Source organism: Neovison vison, chromosome 5, assembly GCF_020171115.1.
Source record: "Neovison vison isolate M4711 chromosome 5, ASM_NN_V1, whole genome shotgun sequence".
In the NCBI taxonomy this organism is placed as follows: domain Eukaryota; kingdom Metazoa; phylum Chordata; class Mammalia; order Carnivora; family Mustelidae; genus Neogale; species Neogale vison.
In genome coordinates, this window is record NC_058095.1 from 87,278,853 (window position 1) to 87,294,913 (window position 16,061).

Here is a 16,061-nt window from a genome sequence, read left to right on the forward strand (position 1 = left end):
AGTGATGTGAGATTTGAGGCGGAAATGGTAAGGATGAGCCCCCTGGGTGCCGTACTTCAGGCAGAACATCCTAAGGTCCTATGGGACCTTAGGATGTTTGAGGAACAGAAAGGTTGGTGGCCTTTGACAGATGGTACAAGAAATAGATCATGAAGGATCTTGAAGGATATTTACATTTTATATTTAGTGCAGCTAGGAAACATCGGAGCATTTGTAGCAGACGAGTTCCTTGATTGTCTTTAAAAAGATCCTTCCAGCTACTGCGGGGAGAATGCAGTAGAGAAGGTTACAGAGAAGCAAGAGGGGAAGTGGGAAAGCCATTTGGTGGCCAGTACAGTTGTTCAAGTGAGAGGAGAGTGTGCCTTGATCCACAGAGATTGTAGGGGACACCAGGAGGCAGCGATGGGCTGGAAATATGTTTTGGCTGTTGAGCCAAAGGGACTTCTTGATTGACTGGGCACAGAGTATGGGAAGGGGAGGAATCAAGGCTGATGCTCTCCTTGGGGGCTTGAGCAACTGGGTCGATGTCAGTGCCATTCACCGAGATGGGGAAGGTTGAGGAGCAACAGCTTGGGTGGGTGGGTAGGGGTTGCAAATCAACAATTCTGCCTGGGTCTGAGATGACTCTCAGCTATAAAAGTGGAGTTATCAAGTAGATAGTCCAGTGTTTTGGTGTGGAGATTGGTAGAGATTTCTGAACTGGAGATAAAAATTTCAGAGTTGTCAGGATAAAGTTTGGACTGGATTGACTCCCCTAAGTCGTGTGTGTGGGTAGAGAAAAGGTCCAGGGTGGAGATTCAAGGTAAGTGTTCCTAGCATTAGCGAATAAAACTAAAGGAGTGCCAACTGAATTTGAACTTCAGATAAACAAATATTTTTATGAAACTGATGCACTGCCTACTGTGCTAAGGAGGCACCTACAATAAATATTTTTAAAGGATATGTTACATGAAATACTGGGCACATACTTGTGCCAAAAGAATCACTTATTATTTATCTGAAATTCAGATTTAATGGGACATCCCATTTAATTTGACTATCCTACCTAAGGTACTACTTCCTTGTTTAGATGAGATGTAGAGAAGGATAAGGAGCAAAGAGAATGTTCCATTTAGTGTGACTATGTAATCTATCTTTCCAGAATGCAATGTTAAAAAAGCAAAAACAAAAACAACAACAAACATTTATAATGCTCACAAATTCTATGGGTCAGGGATTTGGACAGGGGATAGTGGGCATGGCTTTCCTCTACTCCTTACTCTAATCCTGGGATTCTTGCCAGCATGGTGTCTGGGTTCCAGTGGTGAGAAAGAAAATGCATGTGCATGTAAGCAAAGAGAAAGAGAGATTCAGATAGAGAGAAAGAGAGACAGAGAGAGGGAGACTTTATCACTCAAATGTCCTGATTCCAGGTAATTTTGATTCATTCTACAAGAAGCTCCGCCATGCCTTGCCCTATGTTCTGGACTGTACAGTAGGGATAGGAGGAAAGCCCTTGTTCATTTTTCAAGCATTTATGGACCAGACCCTGTGCGGGGCATTGGGAACACAAAGGGGCTTAGCCCTGGCCCCTGCGGTCCAAGCACTTACAGTATGGGTGTGTATGTGCTGGTGAAGACAGACATATCGGGAGAATCAGGGCTCGGCATCCCCATGAAGCCCTATCCTGGCTTTGGGGAGAGAAGATGTGAAAATGTAAGCTACTTTTAAATAATCTAGCAGGTGACTTAGGATCAGACAGGCTGAAACAGATAGCAAGAACAGGTGGAACTTGGGAGAGGGAGTGATTGTTATGGATTAGTTTGGAAAGATTTTCTACAAGAGAAGCAATTTGAGCTAGACCTTCCAGAGGAGGAGAATTTGATCACTTCCCTTAGCTCAATAACATCCTAGACATCATCACATTAAATAAGTCTGATCTTCCACACCCAGAGCCCTAGTGACCACATTTAGTTGACGTTGAAAGAGAATTCCTACCTTCAGAGTACATATTATGTATGTTTCCATTCAACTTTAAGCAAGTGTTTAAAGCTTCTTAATCTTTTTTCTTCATTGTCTCTTCTCTCCTGGAGAGATTCCAGGAGGGAACTTATCTTTTCTTTTTAGTCGAGGTGCAATATTTATTCAAGCAGTTAACAGAACCATTCACATGTATTTGCTCAACAGCATTGTGGTGGGGAGAAGTGAAGGATGGTGGGAGGAGCCCAGAGCCCTTTAGGTCACAGAGCAGGATACAAAGGCCTCTCTAGGGATGTGCAAGTGTCCTTTCCCCTAAGGAGAAGCCATGGAAAGGGGTGGCTCCTTGCCATAAGAGATAATCTCACCAAAGGCCAGAAGACTTTCTGAAGACTGCCTCCAAACCAGAAGAGCCATCACCCCTCACACGGCAGTCACTGTTTTCCACATTTTTATTCTTGGAAATGTCAGAAGGACAGAAGTGTTGAAAGCCTAGCATAATAAATATCAGTGAATTCTTTCTGCAGAATTAAACCATTGATAACTTGATGCTGTCTTTGCTTTCTCTTTGTACATGTCCTCATATATCTTCTAGTATAGCAATTAATGACCCTTCTCTCCTAAATAATTCAACAAGTATCTTCTAACAATAAGAACATTATCCTACCAGAAAGCAGAAGAAAAATTTTTTAAATTTCTCAGAATGATCTAGCATCCAGTTTGCTTCAATTCTCTTCATTATCCCCAAAATGTCTTTCTTAGTTGTCCCGTTTTTCTTCAAGCACAGATCTATTTGAACTTCTCTTATTCTATCTGGCTGTAATGGGTCTTTAGACAATTCAAATATTGTCTCAAGACAATAAAGACAACCCATGTCTTCACTTTTTTCTGTGATACTGATAATTTGTTTTTGTTTTAAAAATCATCTGCATCAATGTGTAACTTGACCTAAGGAATTCAGCTGTAAGTGTACTGTTCATTAATTATGACAACTGTATGCACCAATGTAACTGTCCCATCAAATCAAATAAAAAACAATCAAAATGCAGATTTCTTTTGCCCCAGAAAGATCCTTTGTGCCTCTCTGCAGTCATATCCCCTCTGCTTCTTGTTCCAGGCAAGCATTGATCTGCTTTCCATGATCAGATTGATTTTCTGGAGAGACGAGGCCAGTTTGTGTTGTAAAATGTCCCACAAGTCTAACTGTTTCCCTGTAGTGTCATTACCTCCACATTCCAGCTATCGACTTTCCTATACACTGAAAGGTAGGTCTAAAACCTTGGTTAAGTGCAGGTTAAACATATCAGGAACAAATATTTTGGGTGATACTGGATACTTCTTGCTGCTTCGAGTCGGGGGTACAACACCAGGGTGTGCATACTATTGAGTTTTCTTCCTTGGTTGAGTTGTCAGCCACCAGTACTGGCCTTTGTGATAGTACATTGTTCTCTTAAAATTGGCAAGTCACCAGTGCGGTGATACTTTGGTAATGTCCAAAGATCCCACTCCCTACAATCTTTTACCCAATGCTTGTAGCATTCATTGATGGCTCTTACCTGAATCAGTTTTTCCATGCGGATTTGCAAAACGGTGACTTCCTAATTCTACCATTTCTTCTATCTTTGGAAGCTGTCATTCTTTGGTAAAGAGGATTTTCTTTTAAAAAAGGAATTTATTTATTTGACATCGAGAGAGAGAGAGAGAGAGAGAGAGCATAAACATGGGAGCAGTAGAGGGAGAGGGGGAAGCAGGCTCCCCACTGAGCAGGGAACCTGATGGGAGGCTCCATCCCAGGACCCTGGGATCATGACCTGAGTTGAACACAGACACATAACTGACTGAGCCACCCAGTTGTCTTGAAGAAGACTTGTCTTTAATGAACCAGGCACTGCATCTCCTAATCAGGCAGAGTAAAGCCTAATTTCTTTACCCTTAATTACAATTAGGGAAAATTTGATTGTGAGGGAAGGAAAGAAGGAAGGGAGGGAGGGAAGGAAGGAAGAAAGAAAGGCCAGAGGGAAAAAAGTAAAGGAAGGAAGGAAGGAAACAAACCGTAACTGAAAGTGAAATACTGAACAAATAAAATTCTTCCCGATTAATTGTATTTTTGGATATGTAATAAAATAAAAGATGACAATGCAAAGTGTTGTAATGATAATGGTAATTCATTGTCGGGCTCCTTATCATTTCAATCTTCACTTAATATGTAGGTATAAGGCTGGCACATACACACTACATTTCCCTCTCTAGTGACATGGGTGATGGGAGCGAGGGACATGGACTTTGGAACCAGGAGGCTCTGGACTGAGTCCCAGCTCTGCCACTTGCTTGCTGGGTGGATTTAACCCCTTTGAGCCTTGGTTCTTTTCTCTGAAGGGAGAGTCATGTTGAGAATGAACAGAGGTACCATATGTGAAATTTCTGTCCCAGGGTGAGGGACTGATCCTTACCTTGGATCTTTTCAGCTCCCCTGGAGAAGTAAGGCGACAGGAAGAGGAGCTGCCTGAACTTTCAGAGCCAACAGAGAATTGGGGCTGTTCAGACACTCATAATTGTGCCCATGAACACAAAGTCACAATTCACTGCTGGCTTATTCTTCCTTCATTTACTTTTCCGGTGTTTGTTGAATGGTGTCTTTCTTGAAGGAAGCTCGCTAGAGACTAAGCAGTTAGGGAGGCAACCCAAGTGTATGTTGCTGACCGTGGTGCTAACCTAAACTATCCTTGGGCACAGGTGTTTCTCCTATCCTGGGACTCTGGTGCAAATTCCTGTTCAGTCTGTCCCAGGATTTCTGAAGCCAGAGGAAGAAAGCGGTGGAGGGAGGGAGGGGGCAAGTGGGCTGGACTTCAATGGAGAGAACCAGGAGGGAAAGGAAGGCTTGGCATAGCACAACTTCCATAAGCAATTACTATGAAAGAAACCACTCTAACCATGAATGACATATCGAATGGATGAATGAAGTAGGAAATGTGTGCATTGCATGACGCAGATCTGGGCTAGAGTTGACAAAAACAAACCCGACTGTGTGGCCAGGTGGGCAGACACCAGCCCAGCAGAGATGGGCCCTGAAATGTCATCCTGAAAAGAGACATGCCAAAGAGGTCCTTGTTTCCCCCCCCATCTGAATTTCTCTCTCTCTCTCTCTGTTCCTGTCTTGATGAAAAGTTTGCAACTCTTACACTGTTACAGAGAAACAATCCGACTTATCATGCCATAATTTATAGAGCTGATTAATGTTGTTTTTCTCCAAAGTACCAGGATTTAATATAATTATTTTCTATATTTAGAATTATAAACTCATAAAATATACATGCCCCTAAGTGATGTAAAATGCAGACACTCTCTCAAATAATTAGAAGTTTCTTGATTTTTAAAATACATAGGAACATTGATTTTAGAGGTTATGTGAGTAATAGGATTTCACAAATTCTGTTGTGAAGCTATCGCTTAATGGGATTAAAAAAAAATAACACACCAAGATATTTGAACTGAAATAATGCTGCATGGATCTCATACCAATTAAAGAAAGACACAAGATAGAATGCTATGTAGATTATTTTCAAAAGTACCTTACTAATATATTACAGGTGTATTTCTAATGGAATTATAATCTGCTCAAACACCAGAAATTCTGCCGCTGAAATCTTTTCTTCAAGAGATCAACAACTAAGCAATTAATATAACTACCTGAGCTGTTCAGAGGGCCATATCAAGCATGGATAATCCCAACTGCTTAATTAATATGGACCCTCTTCCCCCAGTACGAACTTTATATCAGGTTCGATACGCCCAAGGATCATAACATTTAAAGCACAACATTTTAGACGAAGACACCACAACCATCAACACCAGCTGTGCCAGGATTAGAGGAAACCTTTGGCACCATTTTCAGGAAAAAAAACCCAAAATATATCTGAAGAACTTCAAACTTCCAAATTCTCTTTTCAGAAGAACTTACTGATATGTCCAGAGGAACTCACTGTTCCAAATAATTTTGGGCAATGTCTCAGGAATAAGGTAATCCATTTTGGGAAGCAGTCATGAGGAAGGTGAGGGGTCCTTCTTCCAAAGAGACCTTCTGCTCAACAGTGACTTAGAAATCCATTTACGATCTTTTCTTTGACATCAGTGAGAGATAAAGCTGGTTGACGGCTTTCACCTTGCTCTATTGGGATATCACCTGACCAAAGAATTCCCCCCGCCACCACCAAATTCTCAGGCTCTGAGGAGATACCCAGCAAAGACTGTGTGTGTACAGATGGGTGTGTGTGTGTGTGTGTGTGTGTGTGTGTGAAAAGACGCAGATCCTGAAGGCATCAAAAGGGCATGATGCTGTCTGTTGGAACTCATAATTTTATTTATTTTTGCAAGAGAGAGCAAGAGTGAGAGAGCACACAAGTTGCGGGGAGGGACAGAGGGAGAAGCAGACTCCCCGTTCAGCAGGGAGCCCGATACGTGTCTTGATCTTAGGACCCTGAGATCATGACCTGAGCTGAAGGCAGACACTTAAGGTTTTTTGCTTTATTTTAAGCTTTTACTTATTTGTTTGTTTGCTGTTCTAATTTTTTTATTATGTTATGTTAGTCCCCATAGAGTACGTCATGGGTTTCTGATGCAGTGTTCCATGATTCATTGTTTGTGTATAACATCCAGTGCTCCTTGCAAGACGTGCCCTCCTTAATACCCATCACCGGGCCAACCCATCCCCCACCCCCTCCCCTCTAAAACCCTTGGTTTGTTTCTCAGATCCCATAGTCTCTCATAGTTCATCTTCCCTCTGATTTACCCCCTTTTCATTTTTCCCTTCCTTCTCCTAATGTCCTCCATGCTATTCCTTATGTTTCACAAATAACTGAAACTATATAATTGTCTTTCTCTGTTTGACTTATTTCACTGAGCATAGTTTCCTCCAGTTTCATCCACACTGATGTAAATCAGTAATATTCCACTGCATATATTTTTTATTTGTTTGTTTGTTTGTTTTTGCAAGAGAGGGCAAGAGCAAGAGAGAGGACAAGTTGGGAGGGAGGGACAGAGGGAGAAACGGTGTTAGGACTTATTAATCTGTGTGCATTAGTCCTAACACATTACTAACTTCTGGTTATTATGACCTTTTTTCTCCCTCTGAGAATACTGGAAGCTCCGGATCTCCTCATTATATTGATGTAAGTCACTAACTTAGGTGCTGTGAAGACATAAGACAAACCAGACATTGACCCTCCCTTTGAGGGGTTACAGAGTAAAACTTGTTCTCAACTTTGGTCACATATTGAAATCACCTGGGGAGCTTTAAAAAAAGCTGGAGCCAGTTTCCCTTGCAGAGATTCTGATTTCATTAGTCTAGGATATGGCGTTGGCATCGAGATTTGAATGTCCCCATTGATTCTAGGGAGCATCCAAGGCTGAGAACCATTGCAATAAGGGAAGACAAAGCCTTCTGAAGCCAACAGGCTTAAGCATAATAAGAATTTTCAGCCTCTAGGAGTGATTATACTACTATAGGACTTTTGCAGAAGTATAATAAAGTTTAAAGTTACTGTTCTCTTTTATACACATATGTATCCATGTTTGCCGATGTGTGTCAGCATGTGTACGCACATAGATTACATGAGTATCGCATTTTTCTTATGACAGATCCAGTGACATAGCAGTAATCCAAGTAAAATCTCACTCACTTCCCCGCCACTTTATTTTCTTCCAGCTTAAAGAACAGAAGTGTACTGTCTTCCCATTTTTGTAGCCGTAAGTCTGTGATCAAGGGGATGGCTGGATTGGTTCCTTCTGAGGGCTGTGGAGGAGAATCTCGTCCTTGTTTCCCTCCTGGCTTCAGTGACCTCAGCTGTTCCTGGCTTGTAGAAGGCTTTTTCTGTGTCTTCCCCTGGTCCTCCCTCTGTGCCTGCCTCTGTGTGCAGGTTCCCTCCTTTTCATTTCTTCTTTGTCTTTTTTACTGAGGTATAGTTGACACAGAATGTTATGTTAGTTTCAACATAGTGATTCAGTGTACATTACACCATGCTCACCATAAGCAGAGGTCCCATCTGTCCCCATACAACACTATGACAGTATTGTTGACTCTATTCCCTACGTTGTACCTTTCATCCTCGTGACTTACTCCCACCATAACTAGAAGCCTGTATCTCCCACTCCCCTTCCATTATTTTGCCCTCCCTCCCACCTCCCACACCGCCACCGTGGATACAACTACCAGTTTATTTTCTATATTTATGGGTCTTTTCCTGCTTTTTTTGTTTGTTCACTTGTTTTGCTTTTTAGATGCTATACATAAATAAAATCATATGGTATTTCTCGTTCTCTGTCTGACTTATCTCACTTAGCATAATGCCCTCTAGGTCGTCACTGTTGTTGTAAATGGCAAGATTTCAATTTTTAAATGGTTGATATATACCACCTAATGTATGAGTTTTCTTTATCTGTTCACCTAACAGTGGACATTTAGGTTGCATCCACATTGTGGCTATTGTGAATAATGCTGTCATAAGCATAGGGAGGCGTACATGTTTTTGAATTAGTATTTTTGTTTTCTTTGGGTAAATACCCCGTAGTGCAATTACTGGACCATGTGGTATTTTTATTCTTATTTTTTAGAGGAACATGACTCCCTTTTAGTTCCTGCCCCCACACTGGCTCCCAATCTCTTAACTAGTGTCAGTTACTCCTGAGCAATTCCCCAGGCTCCCTTTCTATGCATTTTAAGCACATTTTCATATCCATGACCTATATACCTACAACAGAGAGTTCAGGTTACCTAATTTAGTTTTTTAAAACTTTTAATAATTTGTTGTAGCCACACTTAAAAAAATCTTTATTTACTGTTTGTTTGTTTGTTTGTTGTGAGCAGGGGGAGGGGCAGAGGGAGAGGTAGAGAGAGAATCCCAAGCCTACTCCCCACAGAGCCTGAGACTAATCCCAAGACCCTGAGATCAGGACCTGAGCGGAAATCAAGAGCGGGTTGCTTAGCCAACTGAGTCACCCACACACCCCTAGAGCCGCACTTTTGACTGGCTCTTCAGTGCTATTTGCTGTTAGGTTCAGATAGTCTCTGCTTGACTTACCCTGTCTCCTACATGGAATGTCTCTTACATGGACTGTTTCTGGTTACCCTCCTTTGGACGTGTGTAAAAACTCTTAGAGCAGTAACAAAACAACACAAGTGGTTAAACAAGCAAAATTAAAACTACGATTCAGAATCTCATTAAGATCTAGTGAATAATTTAGCTTTGAATGCCCATGAAAACCAGAAACCTCTGTTTTTAAAGGGAGAACCACTTCTGACTCTATTAGAAAGTCAGGCCTTTTCTCATGTGTCTGATAGCCATTTGTATGTCTTGATTGGAGAAGTGTCTGTTCATATCTTCTGCCCATTTTTTGATGTGTTTGTCTGTTTCGTGTGGGTTGAGTTTGAGGAGTTCATTATAGATACTGGATATCAACCTTTTGTCTGTACTGTCATTTGCAAATATCTTCTCCCATTCCGTGGGTTGCCTCTTTGTTTTTTTGACTGTTTCCTTTGCTGTGCAGAAGCTTTTGATTTTGATGAAGTCCCAGAAGTTTATTTTCGCTTTTGTTTCCTTTGCCTTTGGAGACGTATCTTGAACGAAGTTGCTGTGGCTGATATCAAAGAGATTACTGCCTATGTTCTCCTCTAAGATTCTGATGGATTCCTGTCTCACGTTGAGGTCTTTTATCCATTTTGAGTTGATCTTTGTGTACGGTGTAAGAGAATGGTCGAGTTTCATTCTTCTACATATAGCTGTCCAGTTTTCCCAGCACCATTTATTGAAGAGACTGTCTTTTTTCCACTGTATATTTTTTCCTGTTTTGTCAAAGATTAATTGACCATAGAGTTGAGGGTCCATATCAGGGCTCTCTACTCTGTTCCACTGGTCTATGTGTCTGTTTTTAATGGCAGAAGATATGAACAGACACTTCTCCAATCAAGACATACAAATGGCTATCAGACACATGAAAAAATGCTCATCATCATTAGCCCTCAGGGAGATTCAAATTAAAACCACATTGAGATATCACCTTACACCAGTTAGAATGGCCAAAATTAACAAAACAGGAAACAACATGTGTTGGAGAGGATGTGGAGAAAGGGGAACCCTCTTCCACTGTTGGTGGGAATGCAAGTTGGTGCAGCCTCTTTGGAGAACAGTGTGGAGATTCCTCAAGAAATTAGAAATAGAGCTTCCCTACAAGCCTGCAATTGCACTCCTGGGTATTTACCCCAAAGATACAGATGTCGTGAAAAGAAGGGCCATCTGTACCCCAATGTTTATAGCAGCAATGGCCACAGTCGCCAAACTGTGGGAAGAACCAAGATGCCCTTCAACGGATGAATGGATAAGGAAGATATGGTCCATATACACTATGGAGTATTATGCCTCCATCAGAAAGGATGAATACCCAACTTTTGTAGCAACATGGACGGGACTGGAAGAGATTATGCTGAGTGAAATAAGTCAAGCAGAGAGAGTCAATTATCATATGGTTTCACTTATTCGTGGAGCATAACAAATAGCATGGAGGACAAGGGGCGTTAGAAAGGAGTAGGGAATTTGGGTAAATTGGAAGGGGAGGTGAACCATGAGAGACTATGGACTCTGAAAAACAGTCTGAGGGGTTTGAAGTGGCGGGGGGGGTGGGAGGTTGGGGTACCAGGTGGTGGGTATTATAGAGGGCACGGCTTGCATGGAGCACTGGGTGTGGTGAAAAAATAATGAATACTGTTTTTCTGAAAATAAATAAATTGGAAATTAAATAAATAAATAAATTAATTAATTAAAAAAAAAAAAGAAGAAAGTCAGGCCTTACGGCAAAGAAAATTTGGAGAAATGCCCTGGAAAATGAGTATGGTTTCTATTGGAAACTATAAAAAAAAAAACCAAAACTCACACACATAAGCATGAACACTTTTGAGTGGGAGGAAAAGAAAGACAAAGAATTCATTAGACTGAAGGGAAAAGGAACAGGAAGGGGTGTGGCAGCGAGCAGAGGACACCACAACACCCTTCAGATTCCTTTCCTCATTTTATCTGGAGACAAGGGTGGTCTCGCATATATAAATCACTTGGGGTGACTAAGCTGAAAGTGGGGTGGGAGGCACCATCAGGTCTGTCCACCATCACTGGTGGGATGAGCAAGCGATGCTTAGGGGGGAATCGAATCAGGAGATGCAATTTCATGCCATCGTGTGGTTCTCTTGTGAAGTGCCAGCTGCTTCTGGAACGCCCACCTGGCTGGGGGTGAAAGGAGCAGGTAGATTGTCCAGGACTGGCTGCAATTGTGTAAGCTTTCCATCAGACACTTGTTCCATCTGAAATAATGTTGCTCCTCGTGCCCTGGCTTGCACTCTACCAGCTGCCTCGAGCTCCGCGTGGGAGGGACTGGTTCACAACCTGAGGAGGTGAAAATGCTGAAGTTACCCTGGAGGTGACAGCAAGCACAACAGATGCTGGGATTGGAGAGGTTCTGATTACATGGGTCCCTGTTCTCTCTGCATCCTTCAGAGGAAGGCCTGCTGGACCGGGGGCCAAGAATGGACTAGACCATAGGGTTGGGTTCCTTCCTAGAGGTTGGATTTCAATGCCATGGGAGGGAACATGGACAGCAGCCTTTCTCAAGGTCTCCAGTGCCAATCAGAGCAAGCTTGGGTGCCAGATATTCAGAGGACTGCTGGTTCCTGAGGAACTTGGGGGCCTCAGTGCAACTGAAAATTGACAGTGGGTGCAGCTTAACCCATTGGGAGAGGTGTAGCCACGAAAGGACACTCCTGCAACAACCTGACTGCCCATACCCACACTGCCATATAGTAGGCACCCACCACAGGCTAGCCAAAAATCGAGGTGCTTTATACTTGCTAGCTCTTACCTTCACTATCACCCTTTAAGATGGATATAATTATTTCTAATTTTACAGATGAGGAGAATGAGGCTCCAGGGAAGTTAGGTTACTTATCTAAAGTTAGCTGACTTGTAAATGGCAGAATCAGGATTTAAACCAGGTTGTGCTCTTTTCCTCTGTGTTTACTGATATGATATGATATTACCTGATCTGATATTAAATAAATACAATAGGAAAAGGGCTACTGAAAATACAAAAACTATTTTATTTATTTGAGAAAGAGAGAGAGCATAGGGGGAAGGAGCAGAGGGAGAGGGACAAGCAGGCTCTGTGCCAAGCACAGAGCCGTGGGGCTCGATCCCAGGACCCTGAGATCATGACCTGAGCTGAAATCAAGAGTTTGAGGCTTAATCGACTGTGGCACCCAGGCACCCAGAGTGTAAGGCAGTTTTAATACATATAATATACAAAGGATTCATATTAAGAAAATGTAAATAATTTGTACAAATAAATTAGAAAAAGGCAGAGGCTCCACAGAAAAATGGGAAAAACATTAAACAGCACTTCACAAAATAAGACAGCCAAAAGTTCAGTAAGCATAGGTGAAAGAATTTAACTTTATTTTTTTTTATTTTATTTTTTTTAAAGATTTTATTTATTTATTTGAGAGAGAGACAGTGAGAGAGAACATGAGTGAGGAGAAGGTCAGAGGGAGAAGCAGACTCCCTACGGAGCTGGGAGCCCGATGTGGGACTCGATCCCGGGACTCCAGGATCATGACCTGAGCCGAAGGCAGTCGTCCAACCAACTTAGCCACCCAGGCGCCCCTAACTTTATTTTTAATCAGGAAAATTCAAAAACGTTGACACTAAATGTTTTGGCAAGGATGTATAACAGCATGGACTCTCAGACTATGGTTGCTGTTGGGGTGTAATTTGTTACAAAGCCTTTCAAGAACAATTTATCTTCCTCTTATCCAGTGGAACACATACATAACCTAGGAACCATCAACTCACTCCTAAATGTGGATTCTAGAGGATTGTAAGCATATGCAATGAGATACATGTATAATGTTTATAGCAACCCCATTCTAATAGCCCAAAACTGTAAACAATAGCAGCAATAAAATAGGTATATGGTGATATAGTCATAAAATGGAATGCTATGCAGCAGTGGAAAGGAACAATCTTCAGTTACGTATAACAAGGATTAAACTTAAACATAAGGTGAAGCAAAAGATGCAAGGCATAGGGGCACCTGGGTGGCTCAGTCAGTTAAGCATCTGATTCTTGATCTCAGCTCAGGTCTTCATCTCAGGTTTATGAGTTCAAACCCCACTCTGGGCCCTACGCGGGGTGTGGAGCCTACTTAAAAAATAATTTCAGAAAAATATACAAGGCACAAAATGATGCATATGGTATGATTCCATTTATATTACAGTTCAAAAATAGGCAATACTCAACTATGTTTAGGGGTGAGCATGTAGGTATTGAAACTGTAAAGAAAAGTGGAGAATATATCCTTACAATAGCTAGGATAATGGTTACCACTGGAGTGTGATTGAGGAAGTCAATCACTCGAAGTCACTGCTACGTCTCTTGCAGCACTCAGTTTCTTGATGTGAGTGGTGGTTACAATGTGTCGTTTAGGGATGAGGGTGTCTAGTTATACAGTACTTGTACCCTTTGTGCATTCTTCTGCAAGTACAATATTTTCACAATTGGGAAAAACTATGGAGTAGGAAATTTGAACTTTTTCCCAAAATAATATACAATGCTTTAAAAGTTCAAGAGTAGCATAAAACTTATAACAAAATTTGGTTATCTCATGCTTCATCGCTATTCCTACTTCCCCAAAGCACTCATTTTGATTTTTGCCTGTTTCCTCTTTTTTTTTTTCACTTCTATATGTGTAAGTAACTTAGTTATGGGACTCTTTCCTGTTTTTTTTTTTTTTTCTCAGTTTTAGATAATCTCCATTTACTTCCTTCAGTGAAGGTCAGAATTTCACTATCTTACAACATAGGTACCCGCTCACAGACTTATACTTGCTCCTTCCCCTTGTCCTCCTAGAGTTTTAACACGTTAAACGAATGTACATTCATATTGTCATTATTATTCTTATATACTGCTCACTGTTAATCCAAATTAAGTACACTACTTAGAGTTTCTTTCTTATACAATCAAAATTTTGTCCTGGCTCAATGGCCACTTGGGGTAATTTGCTTAGCCTTCTTTGACTCTTGTGTTAACTAGTCTCACACTAGATCCACTATTCCTCATGGTTAACTCTGGCAGATAATCTCTCAGTTCCATTGTTTTTTCTTGAGACATCTTTCTAGAGGTCCCTGGATATCTCTAGGACCTCTTCTGCTCTTGTTCCACTCTGGTCTAGTTATTCTCTGGGCCTACCAAACAGATACTATCTTTGGGACTGCCCTTCACCATCAGCCAGGGAAATGTCCTAATAAGTAGCACCCAGTTCTGATTTTGTGGATCTCATATGGCTAGGTATGCGGTACAATAAATAAACTAATTTATTTATTCATTTTGGCTTCCCAAATTATCTCTATTCTTTCTAGAGGCCTTCTAGTTTTGTTGTTTTGGTTTCTGACTTTCCTGTCACAATTGTTCTCTAATATCTGATGATCTTTGACCATCCTTTCAAGATATACAATGTTAATTAGAAAGAATCTTTGTAGGAGAATTTGACAATTGGCAAACTAAGCTATAGAGTGATGAGGTAGACGTTTTGTTGGGGATCCCCCGTGTCATTATTTAAAGGGATTGTGCATTTGAGGGGTGCCTGGGTGGCTCAGTGGGTTAAAGGGACTGTGCATTTGAATGGGCACAAGGGGTTCTGGGAACAGATGTCTTGTTAGCAACAGTAGCCGAGCCTGAGTAGAAGGCCCAGTCAGGCATCACATACGAAATCCAAAGGATCCAGGCCATTTGCTTCTTTGTCAGTAGCTCTACCCCTGGCGATTACTGCAAGAAACAAAGAGCGCTAATTCCTCTGTCACTACAAAGGGGTGGTTCACTCAAGGGAAATAAAGAGACACCAGAAAGGAGAAGAGTTTCATTCATTTAGATGTGTTTTCTTATTAATGTTCTTCAAGTATATGGTCCAGTTTAAGAGGACTGCAATGCGCAACAATGTTCCTAAATCCTCCCTTTCTCTCAAAAAGTGGGAGCACAATAAAATTAATCAGATTAAATATTCCCTGCTGTCTTCAGCTTATCACTTCTGTTAATAGGGCACTTATAACAGTTGTGGGTTCACCTTTAACTTCACCTTTCCAGTGAAGGAGTCAGTCCACTGAGGCTAACCCAAAGGAAAACCAGACAACCAAGAAGAGATCTGCTTTTTAGGGTTAATTAGACTGGAGAATATAAAAATACTAACTTAATCATTGACCATGAGAAATAGACTTTAAAGCAAACAGTAATGAGGTCAAAATACTCTCTTCCTATAAAGGTATGCAAACACTTTACAGTGGAGAAGTTTGCTTAGTTAGCATGAATTCAGAGCAAGGGAAAAAATGGTGTGGATAGGCTATTCTCATTCAGCCAAAATCTTGATGGATCTGTAAATCCTATTGGGAGGAATCAACTGCAGGACAAGATAGTAGTGTTTCTGGGCCAGGGAAGCCTCTGGAGGCAGCCCTGAAGGTTCATTATTATAGGGGTGTATCAAGTAACCCTAATTTAGGCTTTATTGCTGAAAAAGTCTCCTTCTGAGGGTCCTGTTGTTTCTTTAACTACGCCATTTGGCCACCTAAGTTCCTGTAAGTCATGGTCTAGACACCACACTGTCTTTCTGTGGAGTCCTTAGATGTTAGTTCTTTGATTAGTTTTGTTTTGTTGCATGTAGTTATAACTTCCTTTGTCACCCAAGTACTAGGGGACACCTAAATTTTTCCTTATGTGTGCCAACAAAAACAACTTACAATAGGGATGTGACTATTGTTATTGGATGACTTTAATGAAATGGCATTTTCTTATTTAAAGATGGTAGTTTTTTGCATCAAAAATAACAAACACAATAAATCATTCAATAAACAATCATGACACTTTGAAATAATGAGGAATCAGAATCTCCTGCATTCCTTTCTCCCTAATGCTTGTTTGAACGCTCTTAAAAAAAAAAACTAAAACACTTACTTCCCCTACAAAATGTGTGAGAGTTGTCTGATACTATGATTCATGTGCGATAACATTTATATTTTAAAAGCAAAT

The 16,061-nt window shown here is 41.1% G+C and overlaps 1 pseudogene; it reads left to right on the forward strand.

The window, feature by feature from the left end:
* LOC122906946 overlaps positions 1–16,061 on the forward strand; it is a 441,004-nt pseudogene that overhangs the window by 11,962 nt on the left and 412,981 nt on the right.